The sequence below is a fragment of the Triturus cristatus genome, unplaced genomic scaffold, assembly GCF_964204655.1.
Source record: "Triturus cristatus unplaced genomic scaffold, aTriCri1.1 SCAFFOLD_105, whole genome shotgun sequence".
NCBI classification, from domain to species: Eukaryota; Metazoa; Chordata; class Amphibia; order Caudata; family Salamandridae; genus Triturus; species Triturus cristatus.
Genome location: NW_028187897.1, coordinates 1,007,802 through 1,025,697, shown reverse-complemented (window position 1 = coordinate 1,025,697; position 17,896 = coordinate 1,007,802).

Genomic DNA, 17,896 nt, shown 5'->3' with positions numbered 1-17,896 from the left:
GAATAATGGCATGCCGTAAACGAGTTGCAAGCCCACTGTATTGTAAAAAAAAAAAAACGTCTGGCAGCACACCTCATACGCTGTTTAGGAGAGACATTAAAACACATACTGTATAGCAACAATCTTAAACAAATGGAGTGAGGATGTTTACAGCTACATTTTCAATAGGAGCGAGATGCCATCAGTGATTTCATTTGAGATGTCATCAGTGATTTCACTGACCATGTCATGAATGATGTAATATGTGACGTCATCAGCAGTGCTTTGCGGGGGTGCGAATTATAGTTAGTTGAACTAACTATAACGCCGGAATTTCTATGGTTTTGTACGAGTGAAATGTCCAACTAACTATAACGTTCCTGAAACCTATGGTTTTTTCAGTGAATTTCAAAGTTTTTTTAAATGAAAATTTGTAAGTCTAATGTACCTCAATCCTATTTTTTTTGTAATTATATATATATATATATATATATATATATAAAAAATATATATATATATTAAAAAAAATTGTGAATAATTTTTAGTTAGGAAAACTATATTCATTCTTTTTTTTCAATATATTATACAGAAGTCGCGCACCCTTCACGCATCCTACACGATGGCTGCGCACATTCCATCCCGGTAGCCATTTTGAAAAGTCGCGCTGAGGTCGCGACTTCGGCATCATTTGTAAAGTATGAAATATCTTTAAATTAATTATAAATAAAAGTTTTCCTTTAAGTGTTTGTCTAAATTTATTAATAAAAGTATTTTTAAAGTAGTATTTTTCAAATAATTTCGATGAAAGTAAAGTTATGAAATGCGCTGTGTAGCCGCTTAATGTGCGTGACATCTCCCCGCGCGGATTTCCGGGGTCGTGCTGTGATCGCGCTGAGATCGCGCCAAAGTCGCAACTTCCGCCTATTTTTAAAGTTGAAAAAATGACTATAGAAAGTTTGAATATGATATTAGACTGAACAGTTTTGCTAATATACTTATTAAGTTTATAGAAATTTTTATTTATAGTGTATAATGATATATATGATTTTTGCCGGTGCGCGAAGGGTGCGTGACGAGTGCGCGCACCCTATACGACTTCATGTCAGCAAAAGAAAAAAGGAATCTGATTGGTTGAAATCAATTTCATTGTGAAAGAGGGAGGATCCATCCTTCTGATATTTCCCTTACTTTTTGTCCTTGATAGAGAGAAGACCTGTTTCTTGCTTCTCTTTATATTGTTATACCTTTTTTGTGTGTTTGTTTATTTTTAATACAACTATGGCTTCTAGTTTTGCCAAAGTTGATCCACTTGCCATAGAGGAGGTAGAACAGATGGTGCAGCAGAAGAAGAAGAAAGGAAAGCATTGTTTGGTCCTTTTTTAGAGTACAAGAGGACATTTGATGGTTGCCGCTTCTGCCTCCCGTACCCTGGAACGACACGGTACGGTCATACTACGGTGGGACGCAAACTCGTTGACCTCTCATGACACTGCTCCACACTTCGGGGAGGACGCTTTCCATTAGCTGTGTTTTCTGATGACGTGTCACGCCGGCACCCTCCAACAAAAGAACTCCTTTAGATCCAAACAGACTCTTCCACTCTCTCACCGGAAGTGAAACCAGACCACACAGACACTTTCACAATACAACAGCCGGGAATGCACTTTTTGGTAAAAAAAACACATTCCTTTCTCCTAATTTATCAAATAAACGACTCACTGAAGAACAGGGGCCAGCTTCGTTCATTAAACAGCCGTTACAACGACTTTTTTACTTCGCAATACCATGACAATGCATGCATGCATTACCACGCATGAGTTGTACATCGTAAAGTCATTACTACGCATTTTTTTGGAACGCATGGTCATTTACCATGCATGCCTTTACAATGAATTTCGTTGTAAAGGTATGTATGATAAATTACCATGCGTTCTAAAAAAATTTAGACGATCTACATTGTTGTAAGGAAACAGAGGCTGTTCTGTTTCCTCACAATAATGTGCACCACCCCTCAGAGACGACGTGAAGCAGGAACCACGAGGAGAGAGGACCCATGAGGAGTGAGAGGTAAGGGAATTGGGCATGGGGTGGGGGTTACTTTTCTTTGGTTTAGGGTAGTGCAGTGGTGTTTGGGTAGTGTAGGGGGTCGTGCTGGGGGTAGTGTTTTAGGGTTTAGGGTAGTGCAGTGGTGTTTGTGTAGTGTAGGGGGTCATGCTGGGGGTAGTGTTTTAGGGTAGTGCAGTGGTGTTTGGGTAGTGTAGGGGTCATGCTGGAGATAGTGTTTTAGGGTAGTGCAGTGGTGTTTGTGTAGTGTAGGAGGTCATGCTGGGGGTAGTGTTTTAGGGTTAAGGGTAGTGCAGTGGTGCTTGGGTAGTGTAGGGGGTCGTGCTGGGGGTAAATTTTGGGTTTAGGGTAGTGCAGTGGTGTTTGGGTAGTGTAGGGAGTCATGATGGGGGTAGTGTTTTAGGGTTTAGGGCAGTGCAGTGATGTCTGTGTATGTAGGGGGTCGTGCTGGGGTAGTGTTTTAGGGTTTAGGGTAGTGCAGTGGTGTTTGGGTAGCGTAGGGGGTAGTGCTGGGTGTAGCGTTTTAGGGTTAAGGGTAGCGTAGTGGTGTTTGTGTAGTGTAGGGGGTCGTGCTGGGGATCGTGTTTTAAGGTTTATGGTAGCTCAGTGGTGTTTGGGTAGTGTAGGGGGTCGTGCTGGGGGTAGTGTTTTAGGGTTTAGGGTAGTGCAGTGGTGATTGTGTGGTGTACGGGGTCATGCTGGGGTAAGTGTTTTAGGGTTTAGGGTAGTGCAGTGGTGTTTGGGTAGTGTAGCGGGTCGTGCTGGGGGTAGATTTAGGGTTTAGGGTAGTGCAATGGTGTATGTGTAGTGTGTCATGCTGGGGGTGGTGTTTTAGGGTTTAGGGTAGTGCAGTGGTGTTTGTGTAGTGTAGGGAGTCGTGCTGGGGGTAGTGTTTTAGAGTTTAGGGTAGCGCAGTGGTGTTTGTATAGTGTAGGGGGTCATGCTGGGGGTAGTGTTTTAGGGTTTAGGGTAGTGCAGTGGTGTTTGTGTAGTGTAGGGGGTCATGCTGGGGGTAGTGTTTTAGGGTTTAGGGTAATGCAGTGGTAATTGGGTAGTATAGGGAGTCGTGCTGGGGGTAGATTTAGGGTTTAGTGTAGTGCAGTGGTGTTTGTGTAGTGTAGGGGGTTGTGCTGGGGGTAGATTTAGGGTTTAGGTAGTGCAATGGTGTTTGTGTATTGTAGGGGGTCGTGCTGGGGGTAGTGTTTTAGGGTTTAGGGTAGCGCAGTAGTGTTTGTGTAGTGTAGGGGGTAGTGTTTTAGGGTAGTGCAGTGGTGTTTGTGTAGTGTAGGGGGTCATGCTGGGGTAGTGTTTTAGGGTTTGGTGTAGTGCAGTGGTGTTTGTGTAGTATAGGGGGTCATGTTTTAGGGTTTAGGGTTGTGCAGTTGTGTTTGGGTAGTGTAGGGGGTCATGCTGGGGGTAGTGTGTTAGGGTTTAGGGTAGTGCAGTGGTGTTTGGGTAGTGTAGGGGGTCGTGTTTTAGGGTTTAGAGTAGTGCAGTTGTGTTTGGGTAGTGTAGGGGGCCATGCTGGGGGTAGTGTTTTAGGGTTTAGGGTAGTGCAGTGGTGTTTGGGTAGTGTAGGGGTCGTGCTGGTGGTAGTGTTTTAGGGTTTAGGGTAATGCAGTGGTGTTTGTGTAGTGGAAGGGGTCGTGCTGCGGGTAATGTTTTAGGGTTTAGGATAGTGCAGTGGTTTTTGTGTAGTGTAGGAGGTCATGCTGGGGGTAGTGTTTTAGGGATTTAGGGCAGTGCAGTGGTGTTTGGGTACTGTAGGGGGTCATGCTGGAGATAATGTTTTAGGGTTTAGGATAGTGCACTGGTGTTTTGGTAGTGTAAGGGGTCGTGCTGGGGGTAGTGTTGTAGGGTTTAGGGTAATGCAGTGGTGTTTGTGTAGTGAAAGGGGTCGTGCTGGGGGTAATGTTTTAGGGTTTAGGGTAGTGCAGTGGTGTTTGTGTAGTGTAGGGGGTCATGCTGGGGGTAGTGTTTTAGGGTTTTAAGGTAGTGCAGTGGTGTTTGTGTAGTGTAGGGGGTTGTGTTTTAGGGTTTAGGGTAGTGCAGTGGTGTTTGGGTAGTGTAGGGGGTCGTGCTGGGGGTAGTGTTTTAGGGTTTAGGGTAGTGCAGTGGTGTTTGGGTAGTGTAGGGGGTCGTGCTGGGGGTAGTGTTTTAGGGTTTAGGGTAGTGCAGTGGTGATTGTGTGGTGTACGGGGTCATGCTGGGGTAAGTGTTTTAGTGTTTAGGGTAGTGCAGTGGTGTTTGAGTAGTGTAGCGGGTCATGCTGGGGGTAGATTTAGGGTTTAGGGTAGTGCAATGGTGTATGTGTAGTGTAGTGTGTCATGCTGGGGGTGGTGTTTTAGGGTTTAGGGTAGTGCAGTGGTGTTTGTGTAGTGTAGGGAGTCGTGCTGGGGGTAGTGTTTTAGCGTTTAGGGTAGCGCAGTGGTGTTTGTATAGTGTAGGGGGTCATGCTGGGGTTAGTGCTTTAGGGTAGTGCAGTGGTGTTTGTGTAGTGTAGGGGGTCATGCTGGGGGTAGTGTTTTAGGGTTTAGGGTAGTGCAGTGGTGTTTGGGTAGTATAGGGAGTCGTGCTGGGGGTAGATTTAGGGTTTAGTGTAGTGCAGTGGTGTTTGTGTAGTGTAGGGGGTCGTGCTGGGGGTAGATTTAGGGTTTAGGTAGTGCAATTGTGTTTGTGTATTGTAGGGGGTCGTGCTGGGGGTAGTGTTTTAGGGTTTAGGGTAGTGCAGTAGTGTTTGTGTAGTGTAGGGGGTAGTGTTTTAGGGTAGTGCAGTGGTGTTTGTGTAGTGTAGGGTGTCATGCTGGGGGTAGTGTTTTAGGGTTGAGGGTAGTGCAGTGGTGTTTGTGTAGTGTAGGGGGTCATGCTGGGGGTAGTGTTTTAGGGTTTGGTGTAGTGCAGTGGTGTTTGTGTAGTATAGGGGGTCATGTTTTAGGGTTTAGGGTTGTGCAGTTGTGTTTGGGTAGTGTAGGGGGTCATGTTGGGGGTAGTGTGTTAGGGTTTAGGGTAGTGCAGTGGTGTTTGGGTAGTGTAGGGGGTCGTGTTTTAGGGTTTAGAGTAGTGCAGTTGTGTTTGGGTAGTGTAGGGGGCCATGCTGGGGGTAGTGTTTTAGGGTTTAGGGTAGTGCAGTGGTGTTTGGGTAGTGTAGGGGTCGTGCTGGTGGTAGTGTTTTAGGGTTTAGGGTAATGCAGTGGTGTTTGTGTAGTGGAAGGGGTCGTGCTGCGGGTAATGTTTTAGGGTTTTGGATAGTGCAGTGGTGTTTGTGTAGTGTAGGAGGTCATGCTGGACATAGTGTTTTAGGGTTTAGGGTAGTGCAGTGGTTTTTGTGTAGTGTAGGAGGTCATGCTGGGGGTAGTGTTTTAGGGATTTAGGGTAGTGCAGTGGTGTTTGGGTAGTGTAGGGGGTCATGCTGGAGATAGTGTTTTAGGGTTTAGGATAGTGCACTGGTGTTTTGGTAGTGTAAGGGGTCGTGCTGGGGGTAGTGTTGTAGGGTTTAGGGTAATGCAGTGGTGTTTGTGTAGTGAAAGGGGTCGTGCTGGGGGTAATGTTTTAGGGTTTGGGGTAGTGCAGTGGTGTTTGTGTAGTGTAGGGGGTCATGCTGGGGGTAGTGTTTTAGGGTTTTAAGGTAGTGCAGTGGTGTTTGTGCAGTGTAGGGGGTCATGTTTTAGGGTTTAGGGTAGTGCAGTTGTGTTTGGGTAGTGTAGGGGGTCATGCTGGGGGTAGTGTTTTAGGGTTTAGGGTAGTGCAGTGGTGTTTGGGTAGTGTAGGGGGTCATGCTGGGGGTAGTGTTTTAGGGTTTAGGGTAGTGCAGTGGTGATTGTGTGGTGTACGGGGTCATGCTGGGGTAAGTGTTTTAGGGTTTAGGGTAGTGCAGTGTTCTTTGGGTAGTGTAGCGGGTCGTGCTGGGGGGTAGATTTAGGGTTTAAGGTAGTGCAATGGTGTGTGTGTAGTGTAGTGTGTCATGCTGGGGGTGGTGTTTTAGGGTTTAGGGTAGTGCAGTGGTGTTTGTGTAGTGTAGGGAGTCATGCTGGGGGTAGTGTTTTAGGGTTTAGGGTAGCGCAGTGGTGTTTGTATAGTGTAGGGGCTCATGCTGGGGGTAGTGTTTTAGGGTTTAGGGTAGTGCAGTGGTGTTTGTGTAGTGTAGGAGTTATGCTGGGGGTAGTGTTTTAGGGTTTAGGGTAGTGCAGTGGTGTTTGGGTAGTATAGGGAGTCGTGCTGGGGGTAGATTTAGGGTTTAGTGTAGCGCAGTGGTATTTGTGTAGTGTAGGGGGTCGTGCTGGGGGTAGTGTTTTAGTGTTTAGGGTAGTGCAGTGGTGTTTGGGTAGTGTAGGGGGTCGTGCTGGGGGTAGATTTAGGGTTTAGGTAGTGCAATGGTGTTTGTGTATTGTAGGGGGTCGTGCTGGGGGTAGTGTTTTAGGGTTTAGGGTAGTGCAGTAGTGTTTGTGTAGTGTAGGGGTCGTGCTGGTGGTAGTGTTTTAGGGTTTAGGGTAGTGCAGTGGTATTTGGGTAGTGTAGGGGGTCGTGCTGGGGTTAGATTTAGGGTTTAGGTAGTGCAGTTGTGTTTGGGTAGTGTAGGGGGCCATGCTGGGGGTAGTGTTTTAGGGTTTAGGGTAGTGCAGTGGTAATTGGGTAGTGTAGGGGTCGTGCTGGTGGTAGTGTTTTAGGGTTTAGGGTAATGCAGTAGTGTTTGTGTAGTGGAAGGGGTCGTGCTGCGGGTAATGTTTTAGGGTTTAGGATAGTGCAGTGGTTTTTGTGTAGTGTAGGAGGTCATGCTGGGGGTAGTGTTTTAGGGATTTAGGGCAGTGCAGTGGTGTTTGGGTAGTGTAGGGGGTCATGCTGGAGATAGTGTTTTAGGGTTTAGGATAGTGCACTGGTGTTTTGGTAGTGTAAGGGGTCGTGCTGGGGGTAGTGTTGTAGGGTTTAGGGTAATGCAGTGGTGTTTGGGTAGTGTAGGGGTTGTGCTGGGGGTAGTGTTTTAGGGTTTAGGGTAGTGCAGTGGTGATTGTGTGGTGTACGGGGTCATGCTGGGTAAGTGTTTTAGGGTTTAGGGTAGTGCAGTGTTGTTTGGGTAGTGTAGCGGGTCGTGCTTTGGGGTAGATTTAGGGTTTAGGGTAGTGCAATGGTGTATGTGTAGTGTAGTGTGTCATGCTGGGGGTGGTGTTTTAGGGTTTAGGGTAGTGCAGTGGTGTTTGTGTAGTGTCGGGAGTCGTGCTGGGGTTAGTGTTTTAGGATTTAGGGTAGTGCAGTGGTGTTTGTGTAGTGTAGGGGGTCATGCTGGGGGTAGTGTTTTAGGGTTTAGGGTAGTGCAGTGGTGTTTGGGTAGTATAGGGGGTCATGCTGGGGGTAGATTTAGGGTTTAGTGTAGTGCAGTGGTGTTTGTGTAGTGTAGGGGGTCGTGCTGGGGGTAGATTTAGGGATTAGGTAGTGCAATGGTGTTTGTGTATTGTAGGGGGTCGTGCTGGGGGTAGTGTTTTAGGGTTTAGGGTAGTGCAGTAGTGTTTGTGTAGTGTAGGGGGTAGTGTTTTAGGGTAGTGCAGTGGTGTTTGTGTAGTGTAGGGTGTCATGCTGGGGGTAGTGTTTTAGGGTTGAGGGTAGTGCAGTGGTGTTTGTGTAGTGTAGGGGGTCATGCTGGGGGTAGTGTTTTAGGGTTTGGTGTAGTGCAGTGGTGTTTGTGTAGTATAGAGGTTCATGTTTTAGGGTTTAGGGTTGTGCAGTTGTTTTTGGGTAGTGTAGGGGGTCATGCTGGGGGTAGTGTGTTAGGGTTTAGGGTAGTGCAGTGGTGTTTGGGTAGTGTAGGGGGTCGTGTTTTAGGGTTTAGAGTAGTGCAGTTGTGTTTGGGTAGTGTATAGGGCCATGCAGGGGGTAGTGTTTTAGGGTTTAGGGTAGTGCAGTGGTGTTTGGGTAGTGTAGGGGTCGTGCTGGTGGTAGTGTTTTAGGGTTTAGGGTAATGCAGTGGTGTTTGTGTAGTGGAAGGGGTCGTGCTGCGGGTAATGTTTTAGGGTTTAGGATAGTGCAGTGGTGTTTGTGTAGTGTAGGGGGTCATGCTGGACATAGTGTTTTAGGGTTTAGGGTAGTGCAGTGGTTTTTGTGTAGTGTAGGAGGTCATGCTGGGGGTAGTGTTTTAGGGATTTAGGGTAGTGCAGTGGTGTTTGGGTAGTGTAGGGGTCATGCTGGAGATAGTGTTTTAGGGTTTAGGATAGTGCACTGGTGTTTTGGTAGTGTAAGGGGTCGTGCTGGGGGTAGTGTTGTAGGGTCTAGGGTAATGCAGTGGTGTTTGTGTAGTGAAAGGGGTCGTGCTGGGGGTAATGTTTTAGGGTTTGGGGTAGTGCAGTGGTGTTTGTGTAGTGTAGGGGGTCATGCTGGGGGTAGTGTTTTAGGGTTTTAAGGTAGTGCAGTGGTGTTTGTGTAGTGTAGGGGGTCATGTTTTAGGGTTTAGGGTAGTGCAGTTGCGTTTGGGTAGTGTAGGGGGTCATGCTGGGGGTAGTGTTTTAGGGTTTAGGGTAGTGCAGTGGTGTTTGGGTAGTGTAGGGGGTCGTGCTGGGGGTAGTGTTTTAGGGTTTAGGGTAGTGCAGTGGTAATTGGGTAGTGTAGGGGTCGTGCTGGTGGTAGTGTTTTAGGGTTTAGGGTAATGCAGTAGTGTTTGTGTAGTGGAAGGGGTCGTGCTGCGGGTAATGTTTTAGGGTTTAGGATAGTGCAGTGGTTTTTGTGTAGTGTAGGAGGTCATGCTGGGGGTAGTGTTTTAGGGATTTAGGGCAGTGCAGTGGTGTTTGGGTAGTGTAGGGGGTCATGCTGGAGATAGTGTTTTAGGGTTTAGGATAGTGCACTGGTGTTTTGGTAGTGTAAGGGGTCGTGCTGGGGGTAGTGTTGTAGGGTTTAGGGTAATGCAGTGGTGTTTGTGTAGTGAAAGGGGTCGTGCTGGGGGTAATGTTTTAGGGTTTAGGGTAGTGCAGTGGTGTTTGTGTAGTGTAGGGGGTCATGCTGGGGGTAGTGTTTTAGGGTTTTAAGGTAGTGCAGTGGTGTTTGTGTAGTGTAGGGGGTCGTGTTTTAGGGTTTATGGTAGTGCAGTTGTGTTTGGGTAGTGTAGGGGGTCATGCTGGGGGTAGTGTTTTAGGGTTTAGGGTAGTGCAGTGGTGTTTGGGTAGTGTAGGGGGTCGTGCTGGGGGTAGTGTTTTAGGGTTTAGGGTAGTGCAGTGGTGATTGTGTGGTGTACGGGGTCATGCTGGGGTAAGTGTTTTAGGGTTTAGGGTAGTGCAGTGGTGTTTGGGTAGTGTAGCGGGTCGTGCTGGGGGGTAGATTTAGGGTTTAGGGTAGTGCAATGGTGTATGTGTAGTGTAGTGTGTCATGCTGGGGGTGGTGTTTTAGGGTTTAGGGTAGTGCAGTTGTGTTTGTGTAGTGTAGGGAGTCGTGCTGGGGTTAGTGTTTTAGGGTTTAGGGTAGTGCAGTGGTGTTTGTGTAGTGTAGGGGGTCATGCTGGGGGTAGTGTTTTAGGGTTTAGGGTAGTGCAGTGGTGTTTGGGTAGTATAGGGAGTCATGCTGGGGGTAGATTTAGGGTTTAGTGTAGTGCAGTGGTGTTTGTGTAGTGTAGGGGGTCGTGCTGGGGGTAGATTTAGGGATTAGGTAGTGCAATGGTGTTTGTGTATTGTAGGGGGTCGTGCTGGGGGTAGTGTTTTAGGGTTTAGGGTAGTGCAGTAGTGTTTGTGTAGTGTAGGGGGTAGTGTTTTAGGGTAGTGCAGTGGTGTTTGTGTAGTGTAGGGTGTCATGCTGGGGGTAGTGTTTTAGGGTTGAGGGTAGTGCAGTGGTGTTTGTGTAGTGTAGGGGGTCATGCTGGGGGTAGTGTTTTAGGGTTTGGTGTAGTGCAGTGGTGTTTGTGTAGTATAGAGGGTCATGTTTTAGGGTTTAGGGTTGTGCAGTTGTTTTTGGGTAGTGTAGGGGGTCATGCTGGGGGTAGTGTGTTAGGGTTTAGGGTAGTGCAGTGGTGTTTGGGTAGTGTAGGGGGTCGTGTTTTAGGGTTTAGAGTAGTGCAGTTGTGTTTGGGTAGTGTATGGGGCCATGCAGGGGGTAGTGTTTTAGGGTTTAGGGTAGTGCAGTGGTGTTTGGGTAGTGTAGGGGTCGTGCTGGTGGTAGTGTTTTAGGGTTTAGGGTAATGCAGTGGTGTTTGTGTAGTGGAAGGGGTCGTGCTGCGGGTAATGTTTTAGGGTTTAGGATAGTGCAGTGGTGTTTGTGTAGTGTAGGGGGTCATGCTGGACATAGTGTTTTAGGGTTTAGGGTAGTGCAGTGGTTTTTGTGTAGTGTAGGAGGTCATGCTGGGGGTAGTGTTTTAGGGATTTATGGTAGTGCAGTGGTGTTTGGGTAGTGTAGGGGTCATGCTGGAGATAGTGTTTTAGGGTTTAGGATAGTGCACTGGTGTTTTGGTAGTGTAAGGGGTCGTGCTGGGGGTAGTGTTGTAGGGTCTAGGGTAATGCAGTGGTGTTTGTGTAGTGAAAGGGGTCGTGCTGGGGGTAATGTTTTAGGGTTTGGGGTAGTGCAGTGGTGTTTGTGTAGTGTAGGGGGTTCATGCTAGGGGTACTTTTTTAGGGTTTTAAGGTAGTGCAGTGGTGTTTGTGTAGTGTAGGGGGTCATGTTTTAGGGTTTAGGGTAGTGCAGTTGTGTTTGGGTAGTGTAGGGGGTCATGCTGGGGGTAGTGTTTTAGGGTTTAGGGTAGTGCAGTGGTGTTTGGGTAGTGTAGGGGGTCGGGCTGGGGGTAGTGTTTTAGGGTTTAGGGTAGTGCAGTGGTGATTGTGTGGTGTACGGGGTCATGCTGGGGTAAGTGTTTTAGGGTTTAGGGTAGTGCAGTGTTCTTTGGGTAGTGTAGCGGGTCGTGCTGGGGGTAGATTTAGGGTTTAAGGTAGTGCAATGGTGTGTGTGTAGTGTAGTGTGTCATGCTGGGGGTGGTGTTTTAGGGTTTAGGGTAGTGCAGTGGTGTTTGTGTAGTGTAGGGAGTCATGCTGGGGGTAGTGTTTTATGGTTTAGGGTAGCGCAGTGGTGTTTGTATAGTGTAGGGGGTCATGCTGGGGGTAGTGTTTTAGGGTTTAGGGTAGTGCAGTGGTGTTTGTGTAGTGTAGGAGTTATGCTGGGGGTAGTGTTTTAGGGTTTAGGGTAGTGCAGTGGTATTTGTGTAGTGTAGGGGGTCGTGCTGGGGGTAGTGTTTTAGTGTTTAGGGTAGTGCAGTGGTGTTTGGGTAGTGTAGGGGGTCGTGCTGGGGGTAGATTTAGGGTTTAGGTAGTGCAATGGTGTTTGTGTATTTTAGGGGGTCGTGCTGGGGGTAGTGTTTTAGGGTTTAGGGTAGTGCAGTAGTGTTTGTGTAGTGTAGGGGTCGTGCTGGTGGTAGTGTTTTAGGGTTTAGGGTAGTGCAGTGGTATTTGGGTAGTGTAGGGGGTCGTGCTGGGGGTAGATTTAGGGTTTAGGTAGTGCAGTTGTGTTTGGGTAGTGTAGGGGGCCATGCTGGGGGTAGTGTTTTAGGGTTTAGGGTAGTGCAGTGGTAATTGGGTAGTGTAGGGGTCGTGCTGGTGGTAGTGTTTTAGGGTTTAGGGTAATGCAGTGGTGTTTGTGTAGTGGAAGGGGTCGTGCTGCGGGTAATGTTTTAGGGTTTAGGATAGTGCAGTGGTTTTTGTGTAGTGTAGGAGGTCATGCTGGGGGTAGTGTTTTAGGGATTTAGGGCAGTGCAGTGGTGTTTGGGTAGTGTAGGGGGTCATGTTTTAGGGTTTAGGGTAGTGCAGTTGTGTTTGGGTAGTGTAGGGGGTCATGCTGGAGATAGTGTTTTAGGGTTTAGGATAGTGCACTGGTGTTTTGGTAGTGTAAGGGGTCGTGCTGGGGGTAGTGTTGTAGGGTTTAGGGTAATGCAGTGGTGTTTGTGTAGTGAAAGGGGTCGTGCTGGGGGTAATGTTTTAGGGTTTAGGGTAGTGCAGTGGTGTTTGTGTAGTGTAGGGGTCATGCTGGGGGTAGTGTTTTAGGGTTTTAAGGTAGTGCAGTGGTGTTTGTGTAGTGTAGGGGGTCATGTTTTAGGGTTTAGGGTAGTGCAGTTGTGTTTGGGTAGTGTAGGGGGTCATGCTGGGGGTAGTGTTTTAGGGTTTAGGGTAGTGCAGTGGTGTTTGGGTAGTGTAGGGGGTCGTGCTGGGGGTAGTGTTTTAGGGGTTAGGGTAGTGCAGTGGTGATTGTGTGGTGTACGGGGTCATGCTGGGGTAAGTGTTTTAGGGTTTAGGGTAGTGCAGTGGTGTTTGGGTAGTGTAGCGGGTTGTGCTGGGGGGTAGATTTAGGGTTTAGGGTAGTGCAATGGTGTATGTGTAGTGTAGTGTCATGCTGGGGGTGGTGTTTTAGGGTTTAGGGTAGTGCAGTGGTGTTTGTGTAGTGTAGGGAGTCGTGCTGGGGTTAGTGTTTTAGGGTTTAGGGTAGTGCAGTGGTGTTTGTGTAGTGTAGGGGGTCATGCTGGGGGTAGTGTTTTAGGGTTTAGGGTAGTGCAGTGGTGTTTGGGTAGTATAGGGAGTCGTGCTGGGGGTAGATTTAGGGTTTAGTGTAGTGCAGTGGTGTTTGTGTAGTGTAGGGGGTCGTGCTGGGGGTAGATTTAGGGATTAGGTAGTGCAATGGTGTTTGTGTATTGTAGGGGGTCGTGCTGGGGGTAGTGTTTAAGGGTTTAGGGTAGTGCAGTAGTGTTTGTGTAGTGTAGGGGGTAGTGTTTTAGGGTAGTGCAGTGGTGTTTGTGTAGTGTAGGGTGTCATGCTGGGGGTAGTGTTTTAGGGTTGAGGGTAGTGCAGTGGTGTTTGTGTAGTGTAGGGGGTCATGCTGGGGGTAGTGTTTTAGGGTTTGGTGTAGTGCAGTGGTGTTTGTGTAGTATAGAGGGTCATGTTTTAGGGTTTAGGGTTGTGCAGTTGTTTTTGGGTAGTGTAGGGGGTCATGCTGGGGGTAGTGTGTTAGGGTTTAGGGTAGTGCAGTGGTGTTTGGGTAGTGTAGGGGGTCGTGTTTTAGGGTTTAGAGTAGTGCAGTTGTGTTTGGGTAGTGTATGGGGCCATGCAGGGGGTAGTGTTTTAGGGTTTATGGTAGTGCAGTGGTGTTTGGGTAGTGTAGGGGTCGTGCTGGTGGTAGTGTTTTAGGGTTTAGGGTAATGCAGTGGTGTTTGTGTAGTGGAAGGGGTCGTGCTGCGGGTAATGTTTTAGAGTTTAGGATAGTGCAGTGGTGTTTGTGTAGTGTAGGGGGTCATGCTGGACATAGTGTTTTAGGGTTTAGGGTAGTGCAGTGGTTTTTGTGTAGTGTAGGAGGTCATGCTGGGGGTAGTGTTTTAGGGATTTAGGGTAGTGCAGTGGTGTTTGGGTAGTGTAGGGGGTCATGCTGGAGATAGTGTTTTAGGGTTTAGGATAGTGCACTGGTGTTTTGGTAGTGTAAGGGGTCGTGCTGGGGGTAGTGTTGTAGGGTTTAGGGTAATGCAGTGGTGTTTGTGTAGTGAAAGGGGTCGTGCTGGGGGTAATGTTTTAGGGGTTGGGGTAGTGCAGTGGTGTTTGTGTAGTGTAGGGGGTCATGCTGGGGGTAGTGTTTTAGGGTTTTAAGGTAGTGCAGTGGTGTTTGTGTAGTGTAGGGGGTCATGTTTTAGGGTTTAGGGTAGTGCAGTTGCGTTTGGGTAGTGTAGGGGGTCATGCTGGGGGTAGTGTTTTAGGGTTTAGGGTAGTGCAGTGGTGTTTGGGTAGTGTAGGGGGTCATGCTGGGGGTAGTGTTTTAGGGTTTAGGGTAGTGCAGTGGTGATTGTGTGGTGTACGGGGTCATGCTGGGGTAAGTGTTTTAGGGTTTAGGGTAGTGCAGTGTTCTTTGGGTAGTGTAGCGGGTCGTGCTGGGGGTAGATTTAGGGTTTAAGGTAGTGCAATGGTGTGTGTGTAGTGTAGTGTGTCATGCTGGGGGTGGTGTTTTAGGGTTTAGGGTAGTGCAGTGGTGTTTGTGTAGTGTAGGGAGTCATGCTGGGGGTAGTGTTTTAGGGTTTAGGGTAGCGCAGTGGTGTTTGTATAGTGTAGGGGGTCATGCTGGGGGTAGTGTTTTAGGGTTTAGGGTAGTGCAGTGGTGTTTGTGTAGTGTAGGAGTTATGCTGGGGGTAGTGTTTTAGGGTTTAGGGTAGTGCAGTGGTGTTTGGGTAGTATAGGGAGTCGTGCTGGGGGTAGATTTAGGGTTTAGTGTAGTGCAGTGGTATTTGTGTAGTGTAGGGGGTCGTGCTGGGGGTAGTGTTTTAGTGTTTAGGGTAGTGCAGTGGTGTTTGGGTAGTGTAGGGGGTCGTGCTGGGGGTAGATTTAGGGTTTAGGTAGTGCAATGGTGTTTGTGTATTGTAGGGGGTCGTGCTGGGGGTAGTGTTTTAGGGTTTAGGGTAGTGCAGTAGTGTTTGTGTAGTGTAGGGGTCGTGCTGGTGGTAGTGTTTTAGGGTTTAGGGTAGTGCAGTGGTATTTGGGTAGTGTAGGGGGTCGTGCTGGGGTTAGATTTAGGGTTTAGGTAGTGCAGTTGTGTTTGGGTAGTGTAGGGGGCCATGCTGGGGGTAGTGTTTTAGGGTTTAGGGTAGTGCAGTGGTAATTGGGTAGTGTAGGGGTCGTGCTGGTGGTAGTGTTTTAGGGTTTAGGGTAATGCAGTAGTGTTTGTGTAGTGGAAGGGGTCGTGCTGCGGGTAATGTTTTAGGGTTTAGGATAGTGCAGTGGTTTTTGTGTAGTGTAGGGGGTCATGCTGGGGGTAGTGTTTTAGGGATTTAGGGCAGTGCAGTGGTGTTTGGGTAGTGTAGGGGGTCATGCTGGAGATAGTGTTTTAGGGTTTAGGATAGTGCACTGGTGTTTTGGCAGTGTAAGGGGTCGTGCTGGGGGTAGTGTTGTAGGGTTTAGGGTAATGCAGTGGTGTTTGTGTAGTGAAAGGGGTCGTGCTGGGGGTAATGTTTTACGGTTTAGGGTAGTGCAGTGGTGTTTGTGTAGTGTAGGGGGTCATGCTGGGGGTAGTGTTTTAGGGTTTTAAGGTAGTGCAGTGGTGTTTGTGTAGTGTAGGGGGTCGTGTTTTAGGGTTTAGGGTAGTGCAGTGGTATTTGGGTAGTGTAGGGGGTCGTGCTGGGGGTATATTTAGGGTTTGGGTAGTGCAGTTGTGTTTGGGTAGTGTAGGGGGCCATGCTGGGGGTAGTGTTTTAGGGTTTAGGGTAGTGCAGTGGTAATTGGGTAGTGTAGGGGTCGTGCTGGTGGTAGTGTTTTAGGGTTTAGGGTAATGCAGTAGTGTTTGTGTAGTGGAAGGGGTCGTGCTGCGGGTAATGTTTTAGGGTTTAGGATAGTGCAGTGGTTTTTGTGTAGTGTAGGAGGTCATGCTGGGGGTAGTGTTTTAGGGATTTAGGGCAGTGCAGTGGTGTTTGGGTAGTGTAGGGGGTCATGCTGGAGATAGTGTTTTAGGGTTTAGGATAGTGCACTGGTGTTTTGGCAGTGTAAGGGGTCGTGCTGGGGGTAGTGTTGTAGGGTTTAGGGTAATGCAGTGGTGTTTGTGTAGTGAAAGGGGTCGTGCTGGGGGTAATGTTTTAGGGTTTAGGGTAGTGCAGTGGTGTTTGTGTAGTGTAGGGGGTCATGCTGGGGGTAGTGTTTTAGGGTTTTAAGGTAGTGCAGTGGTGTTTGTGTAGTGTAGGGGGTCGTGTTTTAGGGTTTAGGGTAGTGCAGTTGTGTTTGGGTAGTGTAGGGGGTCATGCTGGGGGTAGTGTTTTAGGGTTTAGGGTAGTGCAGTGGTGTTTGGGTAGTGTAGGGGGTCGTGCTGGGGGTAGTGTTTTAGGGTTTAGGGTAGTGCAGTGGTGATTGTGTGGTGTACGGGGTCATGCTGGGGTAAGTATTTTAGGGTTTAGGGTAGTGCAGTGGTGTTTGGGTAGTGTAGCGGGTCGTGCTGGGGGGTAGATTTAGGGTTTAGGGTAGTGCAATGGTGTATGTGTAGTGTAGTGTGTCATGCTGGGGGTGGTGTTTTAGGGTTTAGGGTAGTGCAGTGGTTTTTGTGTAGTGTAGGGAGTCGTGCTGGGGTTAGTGTTTTAGGGTTTAGGGTAGTGCAGTGGTGTTTGTGTAGTGTAGGGGGTCATGCTGGGGGTAGTGTTTTAGGGTTTAGGGTAGTGCAGTGGTGTTTGGGTAGTATAGGGAGTCGTGCTGGGGTAGATTTAGGGTTTAGTGTAGTGCAGTGGTGTTTGTGTAGTGTAGGGGGTCGTGCTGGGGGTAGATTTAGGGATTAGGTAGTGCAATGGTGTTTGTGTATTGTAGGGGGTCGTGCTGGGGGTAGTGTTTTAGGGTTTAGGGTAGTGCAGTAGTGTTTGTGTATTGTAGGGGGTCGTGCTGGTGGTAGTGTTTTAAGGTTTAGGGTAGTGCAGTGGTATTTGGGTAGTGTAGGGGGTCGTGCTGGGGGTAGATTTAGGGTTTAGGTAGTGCAGTTGTGTTTGGGTAGTGTAGGGGTCGTGCTGGTGGTAGTGTTTTAGGGTTTAGGGTAATGCAGTAGTGTTTGTGTAGTGGAAGGGGTCGTGCTGCGGGTAATATTTTAGGGTTTAGGATAGTGCAGTGGTTTTTGTGTAGTGTAGGAGGTCATGCTGGGGGTAGTGTTTTAGGGATTTAGGGCAGTGCAGTGGTGTTTGGGTAGTGTAGGGGGTCATGCTGGAGATAGTGTTTTAGGGTTTAGGATAGTGCACTGGTGTTTTGGCAGTGTAAGGGGTCGTGCTGGGGGTAGTGTTGTAGGGTTTAGGGTAATGCAGTGGTGTTTGTGTAGTGAAAGGGGTCGTGCTGGGGGTAATGTTTTAGGGTTTAGGGTAGTGCAGTGGTGTTTGTGTAGTGTAGGGGGTCATGCTGGGGGTAGTGTTTTAGGGTTTTAAGGTAGTGCAGTGGTGTTTGTGTAGTGTAGGGGGTCGTGTTTTAGGGTTTAGGGTAGTGCAGTTGTGTTTGGGTAGTGTAGGGGGTCATGCTGGGGGTAGTGTTTTAGGGTTTAGGGTAGTGCAGTGGTGTTTGGGTAGTGTAGGGGGTCGTGCTGGGGGTAGTGTTTTAGGGTTTAGGGTAGTGCAGTGGTGATTATGTGGTGGACGGGGTCATGCTGGGGTAAGTGTTTTAGGGTTTAGGGTAGTGCAGTGGTGTTTGGGTAGTGTAGCGGGTCGTGCTGGGGGGTAGATTTAGGGTTTAGGGTAGTGCAATGGTGTATGTGTAGTGTAGTGTCATGCTGGGGGTGGTGTTTTAGGGTTTAGGGTAGTGCAGTGGTGTTTGTGTAGTGTAGGGAGTCGTGCTGGGGTTAGTTTTTTAGGGTTTAGGGTAGTTCAGTGGTGTTTGTGTAGTGTAGGGGGTCATGCTGGGGGTAGTGTTTTAGGGTTTAGGGTAGTGCAGTGGTGTTTGGGTAGTATAGGGAGTCGTGCTGGGGGTAGATTTAGGGTTTAGTGTAGTGCAGTGGTGTTTGTGTAGTGTAGGGGGTCGTGCTGGGGGTAGATTTAGGGATTAGGTAGTGCAATGGTGTTTGTGTATTGTAGGGGGTCGTGCTGGGGGTAGTGTTTTAGGGTTTAGGGTAGTGCAGTAGTGTTTGTGTAGTGTAGGGGGTAGTGTTTTAGGGTAGTGCAGTGGTGTTTGTGTAGTGTAGGGTGTCATGCTGGGGGTAGTGTTTTAGGGTTGAGGGTAGTGCAGTGGTGTTTGTGTAGTGTAGGGGGTCATGCTGGGGGTAGTGTTTTAGGGTTTGGTGTAGTGCAGTGGTGTTTGTGTAGTATAGAGTGTCATGTTTTAGGGTTTAGGGTTGTGCAGTTGTTTTTGGGTAGTGTAGGGGGTCATGCTGGGGGTAGTGTGTTAGGGTTTAGGGTAGTGCAGTGGTGTTTGGGTAGTGTAGGGGGTCGTGTTTT